The 8,728-nt window shown below is 43.9% G+C and overlaps 1 protein-coding gene across 1 annotated transcript in view; it reads left to right on the top strand.

Annotated features, from left to right (window-relative positions):
• Positions 1–811: 811 nt before the first annotated feature.
• CSNK2A1 (casein kinase 2 alpha 1) overlaps positions 812–8,728 on the top strand; it is a 55,101-nt gene continuing 47,184 nt past the window's right edge. Inside the window, 1 exon segment of the mRNA XM_060122309.1 lies at positions 812–946. The gene's annotated coding sequence lies outside the window, so the exon portion shown is untranslated.

Here is an 8,728-nt window from a genome sequence, read left to right as displayed (position 1 = left end):
ATGCAGGAACTTGGATGTCAAGAGAAGAGCTTGGGCTATCTTTGGTGCACAAAGGAAAGACTTGGGAGGTTTTAACCAAGAGGACGTCATGATCAGTTTTGCAAGACAGAAACTTCCCTATAGCTGCCCTGGAGCCGTTGCCCAGGCAAGCGGGGTGGAGGGAGGCAGATCCAAGGGGGAAAACAGTTTATTCTAGATGGGCAGCTCTGCAAAGTGCTCCTGTAAGAGGCATGAATTGGGTCTCAGTCTCTAGAGGGCTAGTACCGTCACTTCCTCGACTGCTGCGCCACACCACTCCCGGGGTCCAACTTTCGTTCACTTGTTCCGGAACTCGAAGTCTGAGCAGAAAAAAACGTGCTGCTGGAACCCCAACCCTAGACGAGGGGCCTGAGCAGCAGACTTCAACTCCCAAAACGCTTCGCTCTCCAGCTCTGAAGGTCGCGCATGCTTCTTTCCAAATAAGGCGGGCCGGCTTGCCGACTGGTAGAACTCGCCAGCTGGGTGAAGTGCGGGAAACCTAGGGACCGCCATCTTACCTTGGGTCAAACCAATTATACACTTAGTGGGAGGTTCGTGTTCTCTCTCTCGTAAGTTCGTACAGGTACTGAAATAAAATGCGCTTAATTACTGCAAGTCTCCTTATTATGCTTTACGTTGAGAACTTGTTCCATTTTGCGCCCCAGTCCGGAACTGAACTCCTAGGGATACAATGACACATCCCAGCATGGCACCGCACTCTGCGAGATTCCGCTGGGGGAGGAGTCGGAAGCGGTCCCGCCCCGCCTCCCGGTCGGAGGGGGGTTTCCGCTTCCGGCAGCGGCGGCTGCAGCCTCGCTCTGGTCCCTGCGGCTGGCGGCCGAGCCGTGTGTCTCCTGCTCCGCCGCCGCCATATTGTCTGTGTGAAGAGTGGGGAGAGCGGCCGCCGCCGCTGCAGCTTCCACCACAGGTACCGTGGGAGCCATCAGGCGAGGTCGTTGGGGGCTGCGGGTGGGCCCAGGATGGGGCAGCGGGGCGCGGCCGCCTCTAACGCTTCCAGCAGACTCCCGAGCGGCCCTTCGCCTTCCCCTGCCCCCCCACCACACACACACTAGCCGAGGCTCCTGCAGCCCATCGGGGAGGCCCTGGGCTAACCCCCAGGGCGGGGAGTGAGGCTTGGGGGCAGAGGCTGATAGGAGGGTGGGAACTGGCTCTCGAGAGTCCAGCTTGTTGCGGGGGAGAGGGCTGGGCTGGGGCGGGGACTAGGGGGCAAGTTGGAGGAGGAGGTCGGCAGAGGGGGAAGCGAGCTGGAGGGGTGGGGCCGCCGGGGGGGGATGCTGGGGGAGGGTGCCTAGGGGAGTGGTGCCCGCAGTGTAGGCTGGGGTGGACCCTCCCGCGGAGCAGAGCAGCTGTAGTCGGGGCCTTCTAAGGTCCCTCTAGGCGAAATTGGGCTTCCCACCTGCACCCTGGGGTGCAAGGTGAAGGGGACCCGGGGCGAGGTCGCTGAGGATAAAGGGGAAGGGACCATGAAGTGGGGCAGAACGGGTGGAGTTGGAGTTAAGGGTTAGTTGGGAGCCTGGATGGAAGAGGAGAGGTATGTAGAATGAAAGGTGGGCTAAGAGTGTGCATGTTAGTTTGTGACCTTTGAAGAGTAGGACTTTTGTTTTTGTTTTTCGGTGGTTTATATTTTTGCAGCGTTGGAACATTTCTAACCTTGGCAGGTGATGGGTGGAGCTTATGTAGTTTGTTTTTGGGAAGGAAGGGTCAGGAGAAGTTGCTTCTTGGCTGTTGCTATTGTGGGAAGGAAAGAGTTCTGGAAAGGAGGTAGCAAATTAATTGAGGAAGACCTGATTACCTTTCAGCTGCTAAATTCTATTGAGAAGTGGGTGTGAGGAGAGGAAATGAAAAGAAAGCTAGAAAGGGAAGATTTTTCTAGGAGTTGGAAGACCCCATTCCATCTAAGAAGTGGCAGTAAATATCTGGATTATCAAATATAAGTGCCACTGTTATTTAGCTGTGTGACCTAACTTCTGTAAACCTCAGTTTTCCTATCTGTAAAATGGGGGTGATAATATTTCCTAGACGGTAAGTTTATGGTGAGGAGCAAATAAGATAATTTGTGTCAAGTGCTTACCACAGTGCCCGGTAGGTAGTAAGTGCTCCATAGACCTTACCTGTCACTTTTATTAAAGGGACTAGCTGGTATATATGGGGTTCCTTCAGTCTAGGTAAAGTTTATGGTCAATAATCTGACAATAGGCAAGGCTTCAGAAAATTATATTTGCAGTTGTTGAGGTGTTTTTCTTTTGTTGTTAAGTCAGTTGGCTTAACTGGCTTGGTGGACCTTGAGCTGAAAGACCAGGACCAATACTAGTTCTGCCTCGTGTCGTTTTTAAAAGTTCACCAGCAGTTTTACCTGGGTAGTTGTATCCTTCTGTGACTTTGAAATACTTGCCTTTCATTTGCTATTGGGGGTGGGTGTATGACTTGAAGAAAGAATGAAAATATTTGAAGTTTGCTTAGATTGGTTTATCAGCTGATTACAAAATTAGGTCACCCTGGGGTAACTTTTGTTTAAATGCAAAAACCAAACATGCCTAGTTATATCCTGTTATATGGAATACAGTAGAGAAGAGGAGCACACATTTAAGGGGGAGCAATAGGTTATTTTCTACCTAATGGTTTAATTGCCTAGCTGTTTGGGGATGAAACAAGTAGCTTCTTTTTTACAGTGTATTTTTGGTTCTATTGCTTAGCCACACTCTTCCAGGGTGAGAGTCCTTGATTTTACCATTGTCTCTGTCTCTGAACATATAGCTTTACTTCACATACTCTTTTGGAGAAAGGAGAAGTTTTCTTTGGTAACTAAGTTTAGAACTTGACATAGGATTTGGGTTTGTAGTAGGCAGAATGACCACCACCACCACCCCCAAGATGTCCAAACTCTAATTCCCAGAATCTGTAAATATGTTACTTGGTAAAAGGGACTTTGCAGATGTAGTTAAATATCTTAAAATAGGAAGATCATCCTGGATTTAGTGGGTAGGCCCAATCTAATCACATGAGCCCTTAAAAGCAGAGAACTTTCTCCAGCTGGGAGTCGAGAGAGATGGGGCAGAAGGGGAAATCAGAATCGAATCATGAGAGGGACTCCATTTGCTGTTGCTAGAGGGGGCCACATGGAAAGCATGAGAAGGAATGCGGGGAGCCTCTAGTAGCAAAGACCAGCCCCGGCTGACAGCCAGCAAGGAAATGGAGACCTCAGTCCTACAACCACGAGGAACTGAATTTGGCCAACAACCTGAATGAGCTTGAAAGTGGATTCTTCCCCAGTTTCCCGCAAGGATAACACCTTGATTTTGGCCTTGTGAGACCCTAAGCAGAAGACCTAGCCAAGCCCACCCAACTTCTGAACTACAGAAACTGTGAGACAATAAATTTCTATTGTTTTAAAGCCACTACGTTTGTGGTTTTGTTATGGCAGCGATAGAACACTAGTGTAGATTTTGGTACCAGGAGTGGGGTACTGTTACCTAAAAATGTGAAAGCGGCAGTAGAAGAGGCCAGCAAATTTTTGAGGAGCATAATAGAAAAGACCTAGAACAGATCATTAGTAGAAGTAGTGAGGGCTGAGGTGGAAGTGAGGTGTGCATTGGAAACTGGAGGAAAGAGGATCTTTGTTACATAGTGGCAAATAAGCTTAGAATTGTGACCTGTGGTCAGGTGGAAAAGAATACTTATAAGTGATGAACTTGGATATTTAACTGAGATTTCCAAGCAAAGTATTGAAGGTACAGCCTGGTTTATTTGTGGGGTGTGAGTCTCAGTGAGCTCATGTGAAATTCATGTGAAGCCCGCTAGGTTCTTGAGCGTTTATACTAGCAAAAACAGTGCCAGCTTGGATTGAAAAACACAAAGTAGTAAATTAAAGAGAGCTCTCAACCCACCCCCCCCAACCCCCACCCCCAGTTATACTGGTAGGAAGCAGGCTGGTAAAAAAAACTACTTAGATGTGAATGTGCTCCTTTTCATTAAAAAAGAAGAATGACTCAGAGGGTGGAACCAAGAGCCGGAAGAGGTGGAGTCGAAGGCTGCAGAAGAGTTTACCCTGGCTTTGAAATGGAATGGAGTTTGCCCACATTTTGAAACTGCTTTGGACCGATGGATCTGCTTTTTCTTATATTTTCCCTACTTTCTTTTATATTTTTCCTGTTTGAACTAGAATGTCTATAAGTTGCCTTATGCTGGTCTCACCGTCGTATGTTGGGAACAGATAACTTTTTTTTTTTTCCCTAGGAATTGTGCTCCAGGGGTTGCACTTAATGTATTACAACCAGAGCTTCATCCACATTTGATTTAGATGGTGAGATTTGGGAGTTTTGAATTGATGAGCTTTAGATGAGATTTTTGGACTTTGAGTTGGACTTTAATGGAATGAGACCTTAGGATAGAATGGATATATTTGCATTTGGGAGAGATATGAGTCGTTGGAGCCCATAGGGTGGACTGTGTTAGGTAGAATGATCCCCCAAAGATATATGTGCCCTAACCTCTGGAATCTGAATTTGTTACTGTTTTGTGGCAAAAGGGACTTTGCAGATGTAACTGTGGTTTAAGGATCCTAAGATAGGAATATTATCCTGGATTTTCTGGGTAGGTCCAGTCTATGCACATGAAAGCAGAGAACTTTATCCAACTGGAGTTAGATTTGAAGCAGGAGAGGGTCTCACCCTGCCATTACTGGAGGGGACCACGTGGAAAGCACAAGAAAGAGTGCTGGCAGCCCCAGCTGACAGCCGGCAAGGAAATGGGAATCTCAGCCGTACATCCGCAAGGAACCACATTCAGCCAACAATCTGAATGAGCTTGAAAGCAGATTCTCTACCCCGGAATTTCCACAAAGGAACACAGCCCTATGGACACCTTGATTTTTGGCCTTGCAGGACCATAAGTAGAGGATCCAGCCAAGCCTACCTCACTTCTAGCCTATAGAAACTGTAAGATAATAAATTGTGTTGTTTTATGTTTGCGGTAGTTTGTTACAGCAACAATAGAAAACCAATTAGAAAATTTAAAAATTTTAAGAAAAAGAAAACTAATTAGAGGGGTTTTGCTGATTTTATTTAAGAATCTTTGGGGGATTCTTTTCTAGAGAAAAAAGGCAGCAAAGATTATTCTGTAGTGATTTGGTTCTGGAAGACTTCACAGAATAATGGTGTTGAGTGGAACCTAGGCCTCTTCCCTAGATGTTTAAGCATCCTGTTACTGTCATTAGATGCAATTTGAAGGGGCTAAATGACCAGCTCAGTAAAGCGTAGATTCTAGAGCTCTAGGTCATTCTGGTAGAATTTCTATAAATTGATAATTCTTCCATGCCTATAATAAACGTCTTGGATAATTCCTTCATTCATTTTTATCGGCTGAATAAGGCATTGAGTTTATTTGACAACCCTTTATAGACTTAATTCCTGTTTTTTAGAAGAGATGGAAATGAGTGATTATTTTTTATGAATGGATAACCACTACTATATACAGTAGTCTGTCTGGTCTTTCATACCTCCCACCCCAACCCAAAGTTGTTGTAAGGTCTTTTCTCCCTGTCATTGTCATTTGAGGTTAATAAGATTTGGGTGTATAACTAAATCACTTTGCTGTACACCTGAAACTATTACAATATTGTAAATCAACTATACTTCAATTTCTAAAGAAGCCAATACAGTTTAAAAAAAAAGAATAAACTTTGGGGATCATAATTGCAGAATAGAGTTCTAGTTTTTAAGAAAGGCTTTTTTGTTGTTTATCTGTATGTTATTGATTAGATTCATAAAATGTGGACTCTCAACTTGAGTGAAGGGAACTTCAGAGGATGGAGGAAATAAGGCAGTTTCTCTTTGAGTTAGTTACCTGAATAGAAGCATGATTACAGAATTAGAGCATTTCAGGGTACGAAGGACTTTTGTGATTATCTGTTTGACTTTTAGGTTTAGAGTAAAAGAAATTGGGCCACATGAAGGTTAAGTGACTAAACCAAGTATCTCAGCCCTACAGCTGGCCTAGAATCCTGGTCCAGGCAATGGGGATTCATGGCTTTTAAACTATATTCCCTGTGTACCCCTGCCTTGTCCTTTTTTTAGATTTTACTGTAGCTTATCTCTCTGTGCCTCAGTTTCCTCATGAGGGTCATTGTGAAGATTAGTTGAGATAATGCACGTAACACATTTAGCATAGTACCTAACACAGTTAAATGCCCAAAAGATGTTCACTGTTATAACATTTATGATAATTGTTTTGACAACTGTATGACAGCTTTTACATAAATATTACAGTACAATTTATACAAGTTCAGAAACTGAGAATGATATGATTTGGCATTGGATTAGGTAAGGACTTAGTGTTTTAAGGTAATGCTTGTGATACTTGGTTTAAAATGAGAAACTGGATTTGATCCTTGGTCTATCACAATTCATTGGGTGACTTGGGCCAAGTTTGTTTCACAAGGGTGTTAGTGTGTTCATACACCTAAATTTCTTTGAACTCCTAAGATGGATAATTTCGAAAGAGTACTATATCATTTAGTTGTTTCTTATTAGAGAGAAATCTAGGCCAGCTAGCTTTTCAAATGAAGAAATTCCTCTAGGATTATTAGGAAAAGGAACTGCTGTCATTTGTCATTGTAACAAATATTTACATTGGGTTATAGACAACTGGTAGTTTTTCTTAAATATTTGGTATGATCCAGGGTAGATTGCAGCTGACCAATTTGTTGACCAAACTTTTTTTCCTTTACATTATAGAAATCAAAGACTGAGTCTTTTTTTTTTTTTTTTTGCTGTACTCGGGCCTCTCACTGTTGTGGCCTCTCCCGTTGCGGAGCACAGGCTCCTGACGCACAGGCTCAGTGGCCATGGCTCACGGGCCCAGCCACTCCACGGCATATGGGATCTTCCCGGACCAGGGCACAAACCCGTGTCCCCTGCATCGGCAGGCGGACTCTGAACCACTGCGCCACCAGGGAGGCCCAAAGACTGAGTCTTTTTAAAAGTTTAAGGTGAAAGAATTAACAGTATTATACTAGGAGTGAGATTTCACTGGTTTCTACAAATTCTGTGTCTTTCAGCCTTAGACATAAGAAGTGTTCTTAGTAATGGTTACTGTCGTGGGCAAGCTTTTTTTACATTAATGATGATAGTGTTTTCTTGCATAGAAAATATGTGTCATCTGAAGTGAGGGTTTTAGGGTTAAATACCAGGGTACACTTAGAATAATGTTTTATAATTTTATGTGTCACATCTTAAATGCCTTTATATTGGCCACTTTTTTCTTTTCATACTTTCTGGTCTTGTGGATTTTCTGACAGGTTTTTATTAGCTGAAACATTTTAATCTGCTTGGGAAAGTGAACACTTGAAATTTTTCTGAAGTTATGACTAATGCACTAATGGGCATTTCTCAATTTAGCTAGCTCATTAATATTATATAATTTTTAAGAAAGCAACCTTGTTAAAAATGAATGTGTAAATTATTTTCCTAAAAATTTAATCATGTCATATCAGAAAGTACAAACTAGCCATTTGGCTTTATTGAATTTATAACCAGTTTTAAACAATGTTACTTTTTCAACAAGCCCTGAGTTCTTGCTACATTTCAGGTAGGTGCTGTGCTGAGGCTAAATTATCCCAGACATTGTAAATTTGTCCAGTGACATTTTGTAATAACGCATCATTCCATAACTTAGTAGCTTTCTGGAGTGTTTTCTTATGAAAACGCCTTTGGCTTTGTATCTTAGGTATAGTTTCTGAAACAGCTGCAGAAATTTGGTGGGCAGTGGATTGAGAATTCCTCATTCTGAATGGAATTCTTTAACAGATTACTGGGAGGACTGGGGGAAGGAGGCAGCAGGATAGTTGGAAAGAGCTCCAGCTTTGGAGTGAGATAGACCAAGTTTGGGTTAAGTAACCAAGGTTATTTAACTTACTCTTAAGCCTGGATTTTGTCATCTCTGCAGTTAGGATAACAACTACCTTGGGCACAACTTTTTTTTTTTTTTTTTTTTTTTTTTTTTTTTTTGCGGTACGCTGGCCTCTCCCTGTTGTGGCCTCTCCTGTTGTGGAGCACAGGCTCCGGACGCGCAGGCTCAGCAGCCATGGCTCACGGGCCCAGCCGCAGCATGCAGGATCTTCCCGGACCGGGGCACGAACCCGTGTCCCCTGCATCGGCAGGCGGACTCTCAGCCACTGCGCCACCAGGGAAGCCCGGCACAACTTATTTATTAGCCTTCTGTTTCTTCATCTGTAAAATGGGGGTCAGTACTTACCTCAGAATATTCTTGTGAGGATTAATAGCTAAAGTGCCAGCTAATGTTATCTCAGGGTAACTCTGAGGATTAAAGGAGATAATTTATAAAATGCCAGGTGCCTTTCCTTTCCCTATCAGTGAAGACAGTGTGTTCATTGCCAGTGCTGCTACGCTTTACTCTATTTTCATTTTTTGCTGCCAGGAGTTCTTATTTTTCAGTGAGGCCTTTTGACCTGTACTTTTTTTTTTTTTTTTTCAAGATGTTGGGGGTAGGAGTTTATTAATTTATTTATTTTTGCTGTGTTGGGTCTTCGTTTCTGTGCGAGGGCTTTCTCTGGTTGTGGCAAGTGGGGGCCACTCTTCATCGCGGTGCGCGGCCCTCTCACTGTCCCGGACAGCCTCTCTTGTTGCGGAGCACAGGCTCCAGACGCGCAGGCTCAGTACTTGTGGCTCACGGG

The sequence above is a fragment of the Lagenorhynchus albirostris genome, chromosome 15 (genome assembly GCF_949774975.1).
Source record: "Lagenorhynchus albirostris chromosome 15, mLagAlb1.1, whole genome shotgun sequence".
NCBI classification, from domain to species: domain Eukaryota; kingdom Metazoa; phylum Chordata; class Mammalia; order Artiodactyla; family Delphinidae; genus Lagenorhynchus; species Lagenorhynchus albirostris.
Note: the sequence above shows the minus strand (reverse complement) of the source record. Positions and strands in the feature narration are given on the sequence as shown.